Below are 21,002 nucleotides of genomic sequence, written 5' to 3' on the forward strand. Positions count from 1 at the left end.
AAAATATTTCTCAAATTCAATCTCTTTCAGTTTTGGCGTTATATATGATGAGTTAATACAATTCAATATGTTGATGGCCCTCGCGACAATCATATTAGATCTTTCGGGAAATGATATGGATAAACCTCTTGGTAATGATATTACTACCTTTAAAAATATAATATGGATGACCCTATCGACAATGATATTAATATTTTCCCAGTAGGAGCCTACGCCCTGAACGTGGCCGGCACCCAATGACCATTGCTGGCCTTGGGCAAATCCTTGGTCTGACTTGCTTAACTTAGCGAAAGACTATACTCATCTCTGATAAAGAATTAAAAGCATTATCATCAGATAACTTAAATAATTATCTTGGTCAAAATGACACTAAGTCTCAACACTTGAACATATGAAATATAAGATAAATTAGACTCCAAAATTGAACTACTAACTTTTTATGAAGCCTCTAAACTGACTGAGATGGATGTTGGGACAGACCCCACAACATTCTAATTAACTAAGCTAGAAAAGGAATAAAAGGGATGTCCTCTGGAATGCAAGGAGGCTTACCAAGTGATTGTAGAGTGTTGAACTGGATCAACGATCCGCTACATGCTGATGTTGGTTACCTGCGTCTGCACCAACTTAAGCTTGAGACAGAATAAGATGAATTTACCTTGGGTCTGCTCAACTCAAAGTATGTATATAAAGCAATTTAAACACATGTAATATATATATAAAGCTTGTAAAACCATAAAACAACTTAGTTTATTAAAGAAATGCAATAACAAACTCATATTTACTTATATATGAAAGTAATATAACTTTTGTGGAAGATTCTCTAACCGACAACCATCACTTTGAGCCTAAGTGATGATACAACGTTTACTTCACGTTTCCCAAGAACCATTCTATACTTTTTCATCGGTATAGGACCTTACTTAACTTAGTGAATCCACTAGCTTAACTTACGTGATCATCTAAAAAGTATGACCCGTTAAAACCCGTGATGGCTTTATGGTGTTCATGGAGACTTGAGTTAATATGAAATCTCATCCCCACATTGGTGCTCAATACTGCTCCCAAAATAATTTAGGTTATGCTTTTAGCAAAACTTCCTTCCTTTGGGTTGAGATAATTTACTGAACCCTTTAGCTTTAAAAAGTTCCTTTTGGAATCAATATTTCCCTTTTTGTTCAAAACTCTTTTGGAGCTCTTAGTTTCATTTTACTTAAATGTGAAAACATTTATAAACCTTTAAGGAATATTTAGTTTCCTTATATCTCTTGAGAAATGAACTCGGCTCTTGCTCTTAGGGGATCGGGTGTCACGAACCGACACGTAGAATTAGGGGATCGGGTGTCACGAACTGACACGTAGAATTAGGGGATCGGGTGTCACGAACCGACACGTAGAATTAGGGGATCGGGTGTCACGAACCGACACGTAGAATTAGGGGATCGGGTGTCACAAACCGACACGTAGAATTAGGGGATCGGGTGTCACGAACCGACACGTAGATTTAGGGGATCGGGTGTCACGAACCGACACGTAGATTTAGGGGATCAGAGTGTCACATACCGACACAAGAGGAATAATGAATATGAGGGATCGGAGTGTCACGTACCGACACAAGAGAATTAAAGATAATGAATCTTGAAAGATGTTAATATACTCAATCTAACGAACATGATTCCCAAATGAGTATGGTATTGGGGCTTGAGTCCTCATGTGTGAACTTGACGGTAATTGTTAATGATATAGTGCTTGTTGTTGCTACATGTTGAGTATCATAGTTGATTTTATGATATTACTTGATATATACTGTTTTCTATTTTGAGTTGGCCGATGATATCTACTCAGTACCCGTGTTTTGTACTGACCCCTACTTTTATGTTTTTCTTCTTGTTATTTGTGGAGTGCAGCAAACGTGCCGTCGTCCTCAACTCGACAGTAATTCTAGCCAGTCTTCGTCACACCGGATCTTCAGGGTGAGCTAACGCTTCTAGCTTGGACTGGATCTTCTCCTTCATGTCTTGATGCCTTTGAACTTCCGGCATGGACTAGCTTCTTATGTATTTTTAGCTTCTTAGAAACTCTTAGAATTAGTAGTTTAAAGTAGATGATCTTGTGATGATGACTTCCAGGTTTTGGGAACAATAGATGTTAAATAATAGAAGTTAATGAATTGGTCTTTATTTAATGAGTTTAAGTCTTCCGCATTACTTTCTGTTGATATTATATTGAAATGTTAAGGTTAGATTGGTTGGTTCGCTCACATAGGAGGGTAAGTGTGGGTGCCAGTCGCAACCCGGTTTGGGTCGTGACAAAACTTGGTATCAGAGCATTAGGTTCGTTGGTCTCATCACACAAGAACGAGTCTAGTAGAGTCTTAAGGAACGGTAGGGGGACGCCTTTACTTTTCCTTGAGAGGCTATCAGACTTTAGGAAAATTTCACTCTTTCATTCTTTCTTTCGTGCTACTACTTGAGTCCAATTGGTATCTAGGCGATACGAATTGGTATCTGACCATCTTCACTCTCTTTCGCAGATGGTTAGAACTAGAGCAACGACTACGTCAACACCAACACCGGCCAGACAAGAAACAACTGAGCCAGCCACTGGGGCTGTGGCTCGAGGAAGAACAGCGGCGAGGGCCGTGGAAGAGGTCGTGGGAGGACGTCCTCTAGGGGAAGAGGACGAACACCTAGCCCATCTGATACTAGGGCAGTGACTCCTCCACCGACTGAGGAAGTAATAAGAGAAGGGGAGGATGGGGAAACTGAACAAGTGCAAAATGAGGAAATGCCACCCCAACCTACCCCAGAGATGATCAATCAGGTTCTGGCTTATCTTAGCGGGTTATCTGATCAAGGTCAGGCACCTCCAGTGTTTTCTGCGCCAACACCTCCGGTTTCAGAAGTACAACATGCGGCTACTATGGCTCCCCGCATGGATGTTCCATTGGACATAGGCACATTTCCACGTCTGACTACTGGGCCTATAATGACAAGTGATCAGCATGAACTTTTCAGTAAGTTCTTGAAGTTGAAACCTCCAGTCTTCAAGGGTGCTGAATCGGAGGATGCTTATGATTTTCTGGTTGACTGTCATGAGCTACTACACAAGATGGGTATAGTAGAACGGTTTGGTGTTGAGTTCGTGAGTTATCAGTTTCAAGGGAACGCCAAAATGTGGTGGCGGTCACATATCGAGTGTCAACCAATAGAGGCACCACCTATGACTTGGGCCTCATTCTCTAGTTTGTTTATGGAGAAGTATATCCCCCGGACTTTGAGGGATAGGAAAAGGGATGAGTTCCTGAGCCTAGAGCAAGGTAGGATGTCGGTTAATGCTTATGAGGCTAAGTTCCGTGCACTATCCAGATATGTCACTCAATTATGTTTCAGTCCCCAAGAGCGAATTCGCCAGTTTGTGAAGGGGTTGAGGTCAGAATTGCGGATTTCGGCCTTACAGATAGCGGCAACGGCAAAATCCTTCCAAGAGGTGGTAGACTTTGTGATAGAAGTGGAAGGAGTGAAGCCAGACAACTTCACCAACACATCGACATTAAAAAGGCTTCGAAAGGGAGGTGAGTTTAATGGTTCTTACACTAGAGGACAGGGTTCGGGAAGTTACTCAGTCCGACCAATTCAGTCTTCACTACAGACTGTAGTTGGGGGACCACCTCAGACCGGTCAACACTTCTCCGAGGGGCATATGATTGACTCCAAAGAATGTTATGGGTGTGGGGAGATTGGACATATTAGGAGAAATTGTCCCAGACCAAGTTATAGACCCCCAATAACTAGAGGTAGATGTGGTCATGGTAGAGGCCTTTTTCTGGAGGGCGTGGTGGTCGAGGTAATAGTGGTCACCAAAACGGCATAGGTAATGGGCAAACTGGGCCCACTGCATCACAACATGGTAGGGGCAACGGACAGACGAACGATAGGGCCCATTGTTACGCTTTCCCTGGGCGGTCTGAAGCGGAGGCATCTGATGCTGTCATCACAGGTAATCTTCTGGTTTGTGATTGCATGGCTTCTGTATTGTTTGATCCTGGATCCACGTTTTCTTATGTATCTTCCTCATTTGCTAATGGTCTAAATTTACATTGTGAATTACTTGATATGCCTATTCGTGTTTCTACTCCGGTGGGTGAGTCTGTGGTAGTTGAAAAGGTGTATAGGTCTTGTTTGGTGAACTTTGTGGGGAGCAACACCTATGTAGATTTGGTTATCTTAGAAATGGATGATTTTGATGTGATTCTGGGTATGACTTGGCTTTCTCCGCAATTTGCAATCTTGGATTGTAATGCTAAAACGGTGACGTTAGCCAAGCCTGGGACAGACCCGTTAGTGTGGGAGGGTGACTACACTTCCAATCCGGTGCGTATCATCTTTTTTCTTCATGCTAAGAAAATGGTTAGTAAAGGGTGTTTAGCTTTCTTGGCACATCTCAAGGATGAAACTACCCAAGTACCTTCGATTGAGTCGGTTTCAGTAGTTCGTGAGTTTCTGGATGTGTTCCCTGCAGATCTTCCTGGTATGCCACCGGATAGGGATATTGACTTCTGTATTGATCTTGAACCCGGTACTCGCCCCATTTCTATACCCCCTTATAGAATGGCTCCCGCGGAGTTAATAGAGTTAAAAGCACAACTTCAAGAGTTATTGAACAAAGGCTTCATTAGACCAAGTGCATCTCCTTGGGGTGCTCCGGTTTTGTTTGTAAAGAAAAAGGATGGCAGTTTTCGAATGTGCATAGACTACAGACAACTGAATAAGGTAACCATAAAGAACAAGTACCCTCTTCCCCGCATTGATGACTTGTTCGATCAGTTACAAGGTGCTTGTGTCTTCTCTAAGATTGACTTGAGATCCGGTTATCATCAATTGAAAATACGGGCAACGGATGTGCCAAAGACTGCTTTTCGAACGAGGTATGGGCATTACGAATTTGTAGTGATGTCTTTTGGTCTTACGAATGCCCCTGCTGCGTTCATGAGCTTGATGAACGGATTTTTAAGCCAAATTTGGACCTCTTCGTGATCGTATTTATTGATGAAATATTGGTATACTCAAAGAGCAAGAAGGAATATGAAGAGCATTTGAGAATGGTATTGGAAATGTTAAGGGAGAAAAAGCTTTATTCCAAGTTCTCTAAGTGTGAGTTTTGGCTAGATGCAGTGTCCTTCTTGGGACACGTGGTTTCTAAAGATGGAGTGATGGTGGATCCTTCTAAGATTGAGACAGTGAGGAATTGGGTAAGACCTACTAATGTGTTAGAAATAAGGAGCTTTGTTGGGTTAGCTAGCTACTACCGCCGATTCGTCAAAGGATTCTCTTCTATCGCTTCCCAATTGACGAACTTGACTAAGCAGAAAGTCCCATTTGTATGGTCGGATGAATGTGAGGAAAGCTTTCAGAAGCTCAAGACTTTGTTGACTACCGCACCTATCCTTACCTTGCTAGTAGAGGGTAAGAACTTCATTGTTTACTGTGATGCATCCTATTCTGGTTTGGGTGCAGTACTAATGCAAGAGAAGAGTGTGATTGCTTATGCTTCAAGGCAATTAAAGGTGCATGAACGTAACTATCCGACCCACGATTTGGAAATGGCTACGGTAGTGTTTGCATTAAAACAATGGAGACACTATTTATATGGGGTTAAGTGTGAGATCTATACGGATCATCGTAGCCTTCAGTATGTCTTTACTCAGAAAGATTTGAACTTAAGACAGAGGAGATGGATGGAGTCACTAAAGGACTACGATATCACTATCTTGTATCATCCGGGGAAGGCGAATGTTGTAGCGGATGCTTTAAGTAGGAAGGCGGGAAGCATGGGAAGTCTAGCTCACTTGCAAGCTTCTAGACGCCCATTGGCTAGAGAGGTTCAGACTCTAGCTAATGACTTGATGAGATTAGAAGTAAATGAGAAGGGAGGATTGTTGGCTTCTGTAGAGGCAAGATCTTCCTTTCTTGACAAAATTAAGGGAAGACAGTTCGATGATGAGAAACTGCGCAGAATCCAAGATAAGGTATTGCGAGGAGAGGCTAAGGAAGCACAAATCGATGAGGAAGGTGTTTTGAGAATCAAGGGAAGGGTATGTGTACCCCGCGTCGATGGGTTGATCAACACTATTCTGACAGAGGCTCATAGTTCAAGGTATTCTATACATCCGGGTGCAACCAAGATGTATTGTGACCTAAAGCAACACTTTTGGTGGAGTAGAATGAAGCGTGACATTGTGGATTTTATTGCCAAATGTCCAAACTGTCAACAAGTAAAGTATGAACACCAAAGGCCCGGAGGAACACTTCAGAGAATGCCCATTCCGGAATGGAAGTGGGAAAGAATTGCAATGGATTCTGTGGTTGGTCTTCCGAAGACAATGGGTAAGTATGACTCCATTTGGGTGATTGTTGATAGGTTAACTAAATCTGCTCATTTCATTCCGGTCAAGGTGACTTACAATGCAGAAAATTTAGCCAAACTTTACATCTCGGAAGTGGTGCGATTGCATGGGGTTCCACTATCCATCATATCAGATAGAGGTACGCAGTTTACTTCTAAGTTTTGGAAAACATTGCATGCAGAATTGGGTACTAGGTTGGACCTTAGTACTGCGTTCCATCCCCAGACCGATGGTTAGTCTGAGCGAACGATTCAAGTGTTGGAGGATATGCTTCGTGCGTGTGTGATAGAGTTTGGTGGTCATTGGGATAGCTTCTTACCCTTAGAGGAGTTTTCATACAATAATAGCTATCACTCAAGCATTGATATGGCTCCATTTGAAGCATTGTATGGTAGGAGATGTAGGTCTCCCATTGGTTGGTTTGATGCATTTGAGGTTAGACCTTGGGGCACTGATCTCTTGAGGGATTCGATGGAAAAAGTGAAGTCTATTCAAGAAAAGCTTCTAGCGGCACAAATTAGACAAAAAGAATATGCAGATCGAAAGGTTAGAGACTTAGAGTTCATGGAGGGTGAACAAGTCTTGTTGAAAGTTTCACCCATGAAAGGGGTAATGCGGTTTGGTAGAAGGGGTAAACTAAGTCCAAGGTACATTGGACCATTTGAAGTACTTAAGCGAGTAGGAGAGGTGGCTTATGAGTTAGCCTTGCCTCCAGGGCTTTCCGGAGTGCATCCGGTATTCCATGTGTCTATGTTGAAAAGATACCATGGGGATGGAAACTACATCATCCGTTGGGATTCAGTTTTGCTTGATGAGAACTTGTCTTATGAGGAGGAGCCTGTTGCTATTTTAGATAGAGAAGTTCGCAAGTTGAGGTCAAGAGAGATTGCATCCATCAAGGTGCAATGGAAGAATCGATCGGTTGAAGAAGCCACTTGGGAGAAGGAGGCGGATATGCGAGAAAGATACCCACATCTTTTTAAAGATTCAGGTACTCCTTTTCGCCCTTGTTTTCCTTCTTTTGATCGTTCAGGGACGAACGATGGGTAAATTGGTATCTAATGTAACGACCCGTTTAGTCGTTTTGAGCAACAGACTTCAATTCTGGAAAAACTGGCAGAAGCGACGGACCCCACGACGGAACGTCATGGGCACGACGGACCGTCGCAGGGTCTCGTTTCAAAACACTTAGAAAATCTGAAATTGGGTACTAAAAATCGACTCTCTGAACTTTGTGATGGAATGGAAGGACGGAACGTCACATGTGTGACGGACCGTCACAGACCCTTGGTGGAAATTTGGATCTCTAAACTCTGAGACGACCTGCAGGACGGGCCGTCGCAGGCACGACGGCCCGTCTTAGTTTGCATAATCCCAGCTGGAGTCGGATTTCTGGTTAAGTTTTAAGGGACGTTTTTGACTGTTCTTGCCTTAATTATAAAGTTCGTGGGTTTATATTAATAACTCAAATTCTTGGGGGTTAAAAGAGGTAACCCTAAGTTAATTAGTGGGGTATTATTGCCATCTTTTATTCTTAATTATATGTTAATTTGGGGTAAAAGAAAGAGGGTTTTGAATAAGAAAAGAGAAAAGAAAAGAGAGAGATAGATTGATCGATTGAGAGAGAGAGAGTCGAACGAGGAAGAAGAATATCAAAGCTTGGGAGATTGCTTGTTGATTCCAATTCTTCGGTGGAGGTAGGTTATGGTTTCTCTTACGATATTCGTAGTAAACTCTTACTAGAGAATGATATGTATTGATAATATTGTAAACCCTGCTATATGCTTATTTGTATGCTTGCATGAATATGATTATGTGATTGTGATAAGATAAGCATGATGAAAATATTGAATCCCAAATCTTGAAAATAAACTTTAATATACATTATTAAGGATGATGCCTTGGTATAGAAGAAGGCTTGATGAATTAAAGCAATGGGATTGATGATGTCTTGGTATAGAAGAAGGCTTGATGAATTAAAGTAATGGGATCGATGATGCCTTGGTATAGAGAAGGCTTGATGATTTACAGAATGATATTAGTGGATCGGAGTGTCACGTACCGACACATGTAGGGGATCGGGTGTCACGAACCGACACGTAGAATTAGGGGATCGGGTGTCACGAACCGACACGTAGAATTAGGGGATCGGGTGTCACGAACCGACACGTAGAATTAGGGGATCGAGTGTCACGAACCGACACGTAGAATTAGGGGATCGGGTTTCACGAATTGACACGTAGATTTAGGGGATCGGGTGTCACGAATCGACACGTAGATTTAGGGGATCGGAGTGTCACGTACCGACACAAGAGGAATAATGAATATGAGGGATCGGAGTGTCACGTACCGATACAAGAGAATTAAAGATAATGAATCTTGAAAGATGTTAATATACTCAATCTAACGAACATGATTCCCAAATGAGTATGGTATTGGGGCTTGAGTCCTCATGTGTGAACTTGACGGTAATTGTTAATGATATAGTGCTTGTTGTTGCTACATGTTGAGTATCATAGTTGATTTTATGATATTACTTGATATATACTGTTTTCTATTTTGAGTTGGCCGATGATATCTACTCAGTACCCGTGTTTTGTACTGACCCCTACTTTTATGTTTTTCTTCTTGTTATTTGTGGAGTGCAGCAAACGTGCCGTCGTCCTCAACTCGACAGTAATTCTAGCCAGTCTTCGTCACACCGGATCTTCAGGGTGAGCTAACGCTTCTAGCTTGGACTGGATCTTCTCCTTCATGTCTTGATGCCTTGAACTTCCGGCATGGACTAGCTTCTTATGTATTTTTAGCTTCTTAGAAACTCTTAGAATTAGTAGTTTAAAGTAGATGTTCTTGTGATGATGACTTCCAGGTTTTGGGAACAATAGATGTTAAATAATAGAAGTTAATGAATTGGTCTTTATTTAATGAGTTTAAGTCTTCCGCATTACTTTCTATTGATATTATATTGAAATGTTAAGGTTAGATTGGTTGGTTCGCTCACATAGGAGGGTAAGTGTGGGTGCCAGTCGCAACCCGATTTGGGTCGTGACATTCATTCACATGAAAATATTAAAAATTTGATAAAAGGGCGACCAAGGCTGGATTTGGCCTCCTACATATCTCATTCTTGTTCGAAAACCCTAGATTTCTCTTCTCGAATCCTTGCTCTAAATCTTGGAAGCGTTTTAATGAGAGTGTTAGGGGTGAACTATACTGAAAAGAACCTAAATTAAGTGTTAAAACATCGGGGTTCGAATTTAAAAGTTTTAGACTTAAAAGAACCATTACTTCAACAACTTCCTAGAAGTTCTCCTCGGTCACACTAAAACATGAATTGTCCTAGTGTTATAGGATTGGTAAAACATATCAATAATTACTTTTTAAAAGGTATGTCAAGTCAACAGTGACAAGTAAACATGAATAGAGGAAGTAGCTTTTAACCCTTTTTTTGTCATTTGTAAGAGGCATTTTTTTAGGAGAGAAATGTTTTAACACTAAGCCTTGTACATTTAGGAGTCGTTTGGTAGAGAGTATTAGCAGAAATAGTCCAAGTATTATGTGTGGTACTATTTAGTACTATGTTTGATACGAATTTAGGGTCTATATACAATCAATCTATGGATTAGTTATGCACCCTACATGATATTAGGGTATGTATAACTAATACCTTCCATTTTGTGGTATTAGCTCTAATACCATGGGACTAATCTAGGTAAAGAAAAAGATACCCCTCAAATCCTTTTAATAATTTTGTTTATTTTTCTTGCTTTTATATTTTATACTAATAAGTTTATTTAAATAAATTAGCTTACACTTTTTATTATTTAGATATAATTTTTTATTTCTAAAATATGAGTTATTTAATCGACTTATTATTAATATAAAATATTATAATAATACGACTAATGTGCTAATGTTGATGTATGAATTTTAGAACAATCCATAACTCAAATATTGCCTCTTATATATATATATATATATATATATGAAATCTCGAATATAAAAATAGTTTAATTTATTTTGGTATTTTATTTTTATTTTTATTTATGATAAAGAGTTCTTTTTTAATTTATTAATAAAAACAAAGTTCATTAAATTTTCTCTATAAATTATTATAATTGTGTGATCTTTTGAGATATTAACTCCAATTTATTAAGATGACAACTTTTTACCCTCAAATAATTTGAGTGAGAAAATAGTGAACATCACAATAAAAATTTTATTCTCCTAGCTAGTTAAAAATGCTATAAAAATAATATTATCCATCAATTATCTATCTACCTTGACCCAATTACATGAAATATAAAGATCCCATAATTACTTAAAGGCATAATTGGAAAGAATATTTTTTGTAGAATTTTAAATCACACACAAAACTAGGTAAGGAACAATGAATCAAACTCTTGATAAAAATAATCACTGCATTACTAATTCCTACATTACCAATCCATGCATTACTAATCCCTGCATTATTGATATTTGTACCAAATGACCCCTTAGAGTGTTAGTCACCAATTATTAATAAATTTAGGGACTATATTTTGTCCCTTCGTCAATTAAATATAAATTCAAGATTTACGGACCAAAAGAAAATTGTTCTTACTCTTTTCCCTTAATTTTTACTTGTCACTTATTTCTAAAATAATTTTTTTATTTTTACTTGTCGCTTATGATATATCAAGAAAAAATAATCATTTTTCCATGTTTACCCTCAAGATTGAATACTTATCTTCAAATCATTTTTCAAGACCTAATAATTTTACTTTTTTTTACTTGTCCATTTTGAAAAATCAAGAAAACACTTTTTTTTCCTTACTTATTATACCCTCAATTATTTATTTTGAAAAAGATAAAACTGCTTGAAAATCTTTTTTAAAAAAAAAGTTATCCACTTCATAATTAATGGGGGTAAAATAGTAAACTTATTATATCAATCATTATTTTCTTAATAAATATGTCAATTTAAAAGTGAATAAGTAAATAGAGACATAAAAAGTACTAAACATTTTTAATAGGAATAGTTTAATAAAATATCTATATCAATAGAAAAATTAATACACATGTCAAGTAAAAAAATAACAAGTAAATATGAACCAGGAAAACAATTGTATTGCACTTTTAGGTACCATATTTTATACCGGTCATATTAATTAATAATAAATTATTTTCTTGTAGTGGTTTTTCAGATGTCCATTCCTACTTTGTGGAATGACAATATTACAATAATCCGCATATAATTTGTAATAAACCTTTATTTTTATTTATAGGTACCCCATTAATTGTTTGAAGTTAAAAATGGATGTTTGAATTTGTTTCATATTCGCTTTTTTATTTATTGAAGTTCTGAATTTTATAGGAGATAAATTCCATTATCTATAATGTTATATTTATAATATTATAAAAAAATAATAGTGAAAATTATGAGTAAATTATATTATTGAATATTTTTCTTAATACAGGTATATTACCTCATAAATTTAATATGAAATATAAAAAATATAATACATTCTGAAGTTACAGTGGTTGATGTTAAACTTATTCTAAGACATTTGATTAAAGTTAAAAAATTAGAACTATTTAAGCGTACTCCTTGGTCACCATAAAGATACACTTATGGTGTGCTTGGTATTGAAGAAAATAATCATCTCAGTTAGTAAATATATTTCTTCTAAAAAATTATTTTCTTCAAATTAAAGAAAATAATATATTTAATAAGAATAGGAATAAGTTTCATGTGCATTGTCTTGTTCTCATCCACCTAACGTCTTCAACCCTAATCTATCATCTCTTGATCATATTATTATCCCTCCACCCCCACCCCATTTCATTTTGGTAATGTTTTATTAGCATACATATAAATGATTTTGAAGTATTATCTTTTATCTTTTAACTTTCTAATAGATAAATTTTCGTAATAAAATATTTTTTTTTTATGCCGAACGCACCAAACTAGTGGTGTTAGGAAATAAACGGAAACGTCTTTAGTATCAAAAGCTTGGCATTATAATATTCTTAAATATGTAAAAGGGTTATCCACCATTTAATTTGCAGCCTTGAGTATACGTAACTTGACTAAGTAAAGAAAAGCTTAAATGCATTACTTCCTAAAAACAATTTTCTACTATAAATTGGGCCCTTGGAATAGGTGGACCTTAAAAAAGGAGAATAAAAATCTTCTACATACATAAACAAAGGCAAAAAAAATGATGATATATTTTTTTTAATTATTCCATTCCCACTTTATACATATGGAGTTTTTTTTTTTTTTCTATTCTCATTTTGCTTTTAAAAAGGGAGCAATAATGGGGGCCTTAATAGGAGCTTCTAGCGTTTGATGTGACCAACTGGTCCCTTATTCTTTCCTTGCCTTCAGCAATTTGAGTAAAAATTTATCCACCTTTCACTTCTTTATATTCTTAATTATTTTATTCATTTCATATTAAATGAATATTTTATATTTTATATACTGATTTAAAAATTATTAATAAATTAATCAATTGTGCTAATTTGCTTTTTATTTATATTAATTAAACTATTAAAAATAAAAAAATTTATCTTCAAAATTTGTTTAAAGTTCTTAAATCATATCAATCGTTGAGGTTTAAAATGGAAAAGAATTAATTAATTTTATTCGATTAAGATGTCTATTAAATATGAACGAAGGTAAAGTGTTCCGTATGGCGCGTATCTTCTTGGTCAATCACTTAGCAATAAAGTAATAAAAATTGATCCCCCCCCCCCCACACACACATATATATATACATATATATTATTTTTTGAGTATACAATTTTCGACTGCTACATTTATTAGAAACTAGCTCTGTTGAACTTAATTCATCAATTATTTTATGGGTTTAATATAAAATAAAAAAAATGAGTCAATCAAGGGTGTGTTTGGTAGAAGAAAAATGTTTTCCTATAAAACAAGTAAATTTTTTAGACTTATTTTCTCATGTTTGGTTGGTAAATAAAAAATATTTTTCAAAAATAATTTTAGTGTTTGATTTATGAAGTGAAAAATGGCTTTGAAAAATATCTTTTATTTTTGCTAGAATAGTAAATAATTGTTTTAATTAAAAATATTTTTTAAAGACAATTTTTTTATTTGGGGCTGGGGGAGGAGGGGTCAAGGGTTGGGGTGAAAAAATAAAATTTTATAGTTGAAACTATTTTTTTAAAAAAAAAACTTAAAAATTTTTTGGAGGGTGGGTGGTGAGGTCGAGGATAGGAGGTGAAGATGATATCTTGAAGTTGAAAATATTTTTAAAAAGCAAACTCAAATTCTTTTGGGATGGGTGGATGGGTCGGGGTGAAAAATAACATTAAAATTGAAACTATTTTTAAAAAATAAACTTAATTTTTTTTTGGGAGGGGGTTGGGGGGTAGATGGGGACGGGGACCTAGTGGTGGATGAGGTAAAAAATAAAAATTGAAAATTGAAAAACATTTTCTACCAACACACACCCCAAGTTCTTATTATTTTTCTCTCTCTAAGCTAGTGTTTGATAGCAAGTTTTCAAATATTATTGTCAAATAATATTTGGGTCAGGTTTTTAGTAAAATTGTGTCATATATTTGACCTCTAGTATTTTTTAAAATATTTAACTATTTCAAAATATATGATTTACACTTATAAAGTTTTAAAAATTCATTTACATTATTACTTTATAATGAACATATTCCGTTATAAAAGATAACAAAATTATTCTGTCATCTTTTTCCAAGTGCGAATACTCCACCAACATATGGGGTGCACTCTGAACATGGATAAAAGGGCCTAGTCAGATAGGAAATTGGGAGGATCAACTACAATGGGTGTCAACAAGAGGCAATAAAAGTAGAGCGCTCGCAAAACTACTGATTGCTTGTAAGCAACAAGTGTCTACTATATATGAAATTAAAGGAATTCAAGACAGATTCTCACAATAGTGCACACTTTTTGTCAAGCCATTAAAGAAAATTTGTCTCCAACCGGAAACAAAAGGACATTTGAATCTGAAGTAGAAGTCAATTCTTGATCATTTGAATGCTTACCCTGTGTGGATAAAAAAATTCTGTAAATATAATATATAGATAGCTAGTTGATCTTTCGAGGATTAGTTCTAGAGTCCAAACAAACTAGCAGTGTACGTATGCTATTTGGTCGAATGAATTTTTTTTACAATTTCACTAAAAAGGAAAAAAGAAAAAAAAACAAATAACAGAATAACAATATAGGCAAGACAATACATTAATCACATACTCAAATTTTTCATTGATTCAGTTATAATTAAAATTATAAACACAAATTGTTATTTTTTCTCAAGTTTATCAATCAAATTAGAACTCAAACTTTTTCGGAGGAGGTAGTAACAATATTAGTTGAAAATAATAAAGGGAAAATACAAAAAATTCCCTCTGAACTAGGCAAGAAAATTCACTTTAGCACTTTAACTTTACGGGTAATTTTTTACCCTCCTAATCTCTTGAAATGCACCAAATTGCTGACATGGCAAGTAAAAAGAAAAGGCACGTAAAGATCAAAAATTAAGGAAAAAAAAGAATTAGTGGACCCCAATTATTTTCATTTATCCTATAATCTTTTTTTTTTCATCTTCTTCATACCCTACCATCCTTAACTTTTAGTACCACCAACATCACCACCACATCCCGTCCTTTCATCTTCCTCACACCTAATCCACCCCTCTCGCCCTCAACCACCACTTGAACTACCATTTCTTCTTCTTCGACACCCCCACCCCCAACGAATCCCCTACCCTCTTTATTTGTTTTCCAATATTGGTGCTTCACACTTTTGTTCTTCTTCTTTTTCTCTGTTATACTTTTCATATTCTTTTCTCCTTGTTCAAGACATCCCGTTCCACCCTCATTTCCTTTAATTTCTATCAATAAATTCAAAAAATCTGATGAACAAGAAAAAATTGGAAAATCATCAATTTGTTCTAGCTTCAAATTAAATATTAGTCTTTATGGCAACGTTTGAATGTGATGAACTTGAAACTCTTTTCAATGAAACTCTATAAATTTTTCATTTCAAATTAAATTTTTAGTTGTTATATTTATTTGTTTTAATTTTGTGTCTTAAAAATTGAGTGTTCTTGTGAGAATGATTTTGATATTTTGAATCCCTTTCAATTGATTTTTTTTAGATCATTTTTCTTATATTAATTATTAATTTTTGAGATTTTTTTTACTTACCAAAATTTTGAGTAAATAAAAAGAAACAAAAAAGAATTAAAAATCAAAATTTAAATATGTTGAATGAGACGTTGATGTGGCAATGACGTGACTCCGATGTGGCGTTGACGTATCAATGACATGGCGCGTGCGGAATACACTTGCCATTGTGAGACTGGTACTATTATATTAGGGTGTATTTTAATTCACTTGAAAAGGTATTAGGGGGTAAATAATTACCCTTAAAGTTAAAGAGCTAAAGTGAGTTTTCCGGCCAAGTTCAGGGGGGATTTTATGTATTTTTTCATTGATAAATAATGGGTATTTTTCTAAAATATAAAAGTTTAGGGTAATTTTTAATTTTCTTAAAAATCTAAAATATTAGGACTTGACTCAAATAGTTGTTTTCTGCTGGTTTTGGGAAACTTGATTTGCCAAGTTACATAGTCAAACACCACTTCCCAAGTTTTTTCAAAAATTTTCCCAAGTATTCTTGGGGTCAGGGTGATCTCGACCATAAGGCCACTAAAGCAATCGCTTGGGGCCACAATTTTTTTTGGGCCCCCCATTTTCTCCTATATATATATATATATATTGTTAGAAAATTTCTTACATCGATAAATATTAAAAGGTTTTTTTGTATAGAAAATATAATTGAGAAATTGAATATTGTTTAGTTGATTGTAGTAGTTTTTCTAGATTCTTATATGGATAATTAAGGGATAATGCACAAGTACCCCCTCAACCTATGCTCGAAATCTCAGAGACACACTTACACTATACTAAGGTTCTATTACCCCCCTGAACTTATTTTTTAAATAATTTTCTGTCCCTTTTCGACCGACGTGGCACTATCTTGTGGGTCCAATGATGGTTGACTTTTTTTCTTCAAACTAGTGCCACGTAGGCTGAAAAGGGGTAAAAAACTACTTATAAAATAAGTTCAGGGGGTTAATAGGACCTTAGTATAGTATAAGTGTGTCTCTGGGATTTTGGGCATAGTTTGAGGAGGTACTTGAGCATTATCCCGATAATTAATTGTAGTATCCTTTCTACTTTCGCATGAGACTATCTCTTTTGTTGTCCAGCTCATTTATATTTTGACAATTATTATGAACCATTCCGTATTGTGTTATTATACTTACTTTTATTTATTCTCTTGTCACTATTTTTTATGCTTTCATTATTGAATATTCTAAAGTCTGATCTCAAATATTCAAACCTTCTACATTATGTAAAATCTATTGTTGTGTACTTGTAAAAAGATCAAATTTGCTTTTGGTGTCTTATTCAAATTTCAAGCACCAACACTAATCAACACCATTTTAATATTATTATATCTACTTGTCAAATTCATCACAACACTATTTTAATATTATCATATTTTTCCAAAAATTAAGTCATGTCTTATTATTCTAACTTTCTATCATAAAATTTTCATTGAAAATAATTTACACTGTTTACATTCTTACTTTGCAATGCTAGTATCCTGCCTCTCTAGACCTCATTTGTTTGATTACACGGAGTATGATATAATTATTCCATTTATATTTGTCAACTAAAAAAATGGAGACTCTTTATACGTTTGGCTTTAGACCCCCAAACTTATTGAGACGACCATGCTTGGGGTCGAATGAATCCTAAGCTTCGTTTCTTTTCTTTTAGGTTTCAAAGGGTTTCACACTTTAATAAGTTTTAGCTGATTTTTTGTTACTTTTATACCAACTAGTTCTCAAGCACATGTATTGTCCTTGTATTTCATGCTAAATCATACAAATACTTTAAAAGATCAAGAATTTGAAATAAATTTTTTAGCACAAATAATAATGCAATTTTATTTTTATAGAAAATAAGTATTATAGAGAGAGAAAACACACATAAAAAAAGTAAGAGGAAAACATTTTAATAAAAAATAAATTAATATCAAAAGAATAAAAAATTGAATCCACTCAACATTTATATCCAACAAAGGGTACTATGAGCATGTTCTTATTGTGCCTTATCAAAAAAAATTGCAACCCTTCAGAAAAGTCATAACCCTTCAAAAAAATTGTATTTACTCGAAAAAATTGCAACTTGTTAAGGTGAAAAGGTGTTTATTTTAAATATAATATAGTATAATATGTGTAAGATATTCTAAATTGGATGTTTTTAGTTGGAGTACTATAATAATTAAACATTCAACTTAGGGAGTATTATAATAATTTAATATTCAAGTTGTGGAGTTCATACTTTTAAGGAAATATGTTTAAAATTGAAAGAAAATTTCACTATTCATAGTTAGAAAGGGATAGTATGAAATATGGACATATGTTTATCGTGTCTCATAAGAAAAGTCACAATCTTTTGAAGTCATAACGCTTTAGAAAAGTTACAATTCTCCCATATGAAAATGTGTTTGATTTAAAATTGATGATTTGAAAATAGAGGACTATTGTATTTAATATGAGAAATCAACTATTGCTTCAAACTCATATCAATTTATGAAAATAGAGCAACCGATGTACTGATTTTATGTCTTTCTTATGTAGATTTTAGACGCTTATTATGAATCATAATAATGAAGTCTCTATTGCAGAGGCTCAAAGCTCCACAAGTTCATCAAACTAAAGAAAAAGATTTGAAGCATGAACTATTTTTAAGAAGTTGCCGTCATATATGAATGAAGATTGTAGATTACAGATTACGAGCAAAATGTTACTATGTGACACTATCTTGCTACATAAACTCAACTTTAGAAACTTCAAGTTTAATCGACATCAGTTGAAAACACAAAAAAGAGGCAATCAATAGGTACACAAATAAATCACAGACAATATCGTAAAAAGATAATCAGGGCAATAGTTAGGCATAAGTATCTGCTGAATTTTGTGGAATATCAAGGGATTAGAAATATTCTTGTTTTTTTTTAATTCTAGGGTTAAATAATTTCAAGAAATACGACAAGAGTTGATGTTAATAAGTTTTATGAGAATCATAAAGAAATAGCCATTGGATGAACTTCTTGATATTTCTAATAAAATATGTTTGACATCTGATTATAGGCTAGTTAAATTTTTTAAATAGAATCTTGATATGTAATCATGTGCCTCTTCTCCAGTGTGATCTTATTCTAGGTTAAAAATTAATCAATATTCTTTCAGAATGGAAAATTCAGAAGAGGTAATTTGTGATAAATTTAGATAATGCACGCTATAATGAAGACATCTCAAATTTATTGATAGAACATTTTAAGGAGATGAATCATTTACTTTTTGATGAAAATTTTATGCATATTCGATGTGCAAATCACATTTTGAATTTGATTGTTAAGACATGTTTAAAGATAATTGAGACTTATGTCACAGACTTGAACTTCTTTTAAGAACATTATGTAGCACTTGACAACTCGCTCACGAATTTTTCACAATCTTGCAAGCTCAAGTGAGCTTTTTAACACTAGATCAATAAGAAAATGAAAAAAGATACAAGAGAATTTCTAGTGGAAGATTTCTTGATTTTATCTTAAATATTTTACAAATGAATACCCTTCTAATTATATTACTAACTCACGGGCTAATATGAAACTAATAATTATCATGCAAGTCCTTACATATTTACAAATAAACCTCCATTCTAGAATACTCTACATAATTAGAATGTCCTAAGGACTTCCCATGATATTCTAAAATCTTTCAAGGAAATACTCCATATATCTCTAGAATGTTCCATTAAGACTAGCTTTCTTCCTACGTAATAGCGCAAACAAATAATTGAGAATTAGCAATGCCTATTAGTGACAAATTAACAAAACTTGCCACTAAATGTTTATCTACTGCGACGCCTTCATTGTCGAAACCAGATATATAACTTTTGTAGCAACAGAGATGCTAAATATTGCCATAATAAATCTTGTTTATTGTAATGCAGATCGTAGTTTGAGGAGGTTCGGTTAATATGTTGGGGATATTCATTTTATAGCTGCTTTGTTTAGTAGGTTGCTTGTTGGGTACAGATGATTTCACAAATTGGACTCATTTAGAGCTCTATTTTGATAGTTTAGTGTTCTTCAATGCATATTTTGTTTCAATAAATGATAAATAACCTTGAGGTTCAGGTACTGAATTTAAGGGAAAATATGGACATTACTTGACAAACAGGAACACTAATGCGGAAAAGAACGAAGAAATGAAAGCCTGAGGATCTCCGAGTTAACTTGACGAGTCACCAACGGGTCTGAAGATTGCCTTTTGCTACAGTATGCTAAGCTTCGAAGGAAAGGATCACATCGGCAAAGAGAATCAGTAGTTGGGGCATTGCCGAGTAGTTTCACGAAGTAGTACTGTGTCGCTCAATGATCCAAAATACTAAGATGATGTAGGCTAACACAAGATGGCGATGAAGCTACCAAAGGGTAGATCGCCAATTCGTTTGGCGATACCGACTAACTACGGCGAGTGATCCACTACAGCACAACATTCTGAAAACTATAATTACTCATTAGTAGTTTTAACTTGGTACGTAGTTTTTATCATCAGATAGAATTTTTAGCTTTTATTTTTGAATTCTATGTTTGAAGAGGGTTTTGAAGATTCAAAGAGTTTCATCTCCAAGAATTTGGGCTTGAGTCTCTTGGATTCTTCACTTTTGACTTGTAACAAGACTTAAATCTTTATACCCATTTGAATTCAAACTCATTTTCGTATAAATTTCTATCTCTTGTACTTTTTTAGCTAAAATCACAATTCTAGAGATGTGATTTTGTCAATATAGGTTAGATTATTTGTTGGGTATTGCTTGTGGATAAACATTTGTTGTATAAATATGATTTTGGTTAGTAGTTGTGTATGAAAGTAATGGGGTTTTAGTTGCAAATATAATTTCACCTCCGTATTTTTGGCTTGCTCGAGAGAGAGGTCGTAAAACTAAGAATACTAAGTTGATGGTTGGTGGAATCGGGTCAACATGAGTTTCAACTGAAAGAGTGAACCCTAGTCCTTTTTCCCACACACATAGCTGGAGAGAGTGAGTGGGATAAGACAGAGGTTGCTCTTCATGCGACAAGTGGGTGTTCGAAAGGGGCCCATTTGATTTGGGTAAGTTTCTCAAGAAAGAGCTTACCTCCATTATAGTCTTGCCTAGTCACAAATGTTCAACAAGTTTATCGTTAAAAGCATCTACCAATAATTTAGTCTATACCGTATTCCTATCACATCCCAAGAATCCCACCTCCTATATTAGTACTCTTTTATATTTTCATTGTTTTTAATTACTTGTGACAAAATACCCATTGATATTTGACGCTTGCCTAAACCCTTTAGATTTAATATGTTTGTATTTGTTAATGTCTTTAGCTATGACTAGTTAGAACTTAATTTTATTTTTCTATTAATTCTCACAACCACTGCTTGTGGAAACGATCCAACCCTTGGTATAATTA

This window comes from Solanum lycopersicum, chromosome 4 (assembly GCF_036512215.1).
Source record: "Solanum lycopersicum chromosome 4, SLM_r2.1".
Classification (NCBI taxonomy): domain Eukaryota; kingdom Viridiplantae; phylum Streptophyta; class Magnoliopsida; order Solanales; family Solanaceae; genus Solanum; species Solanum lycopersicum.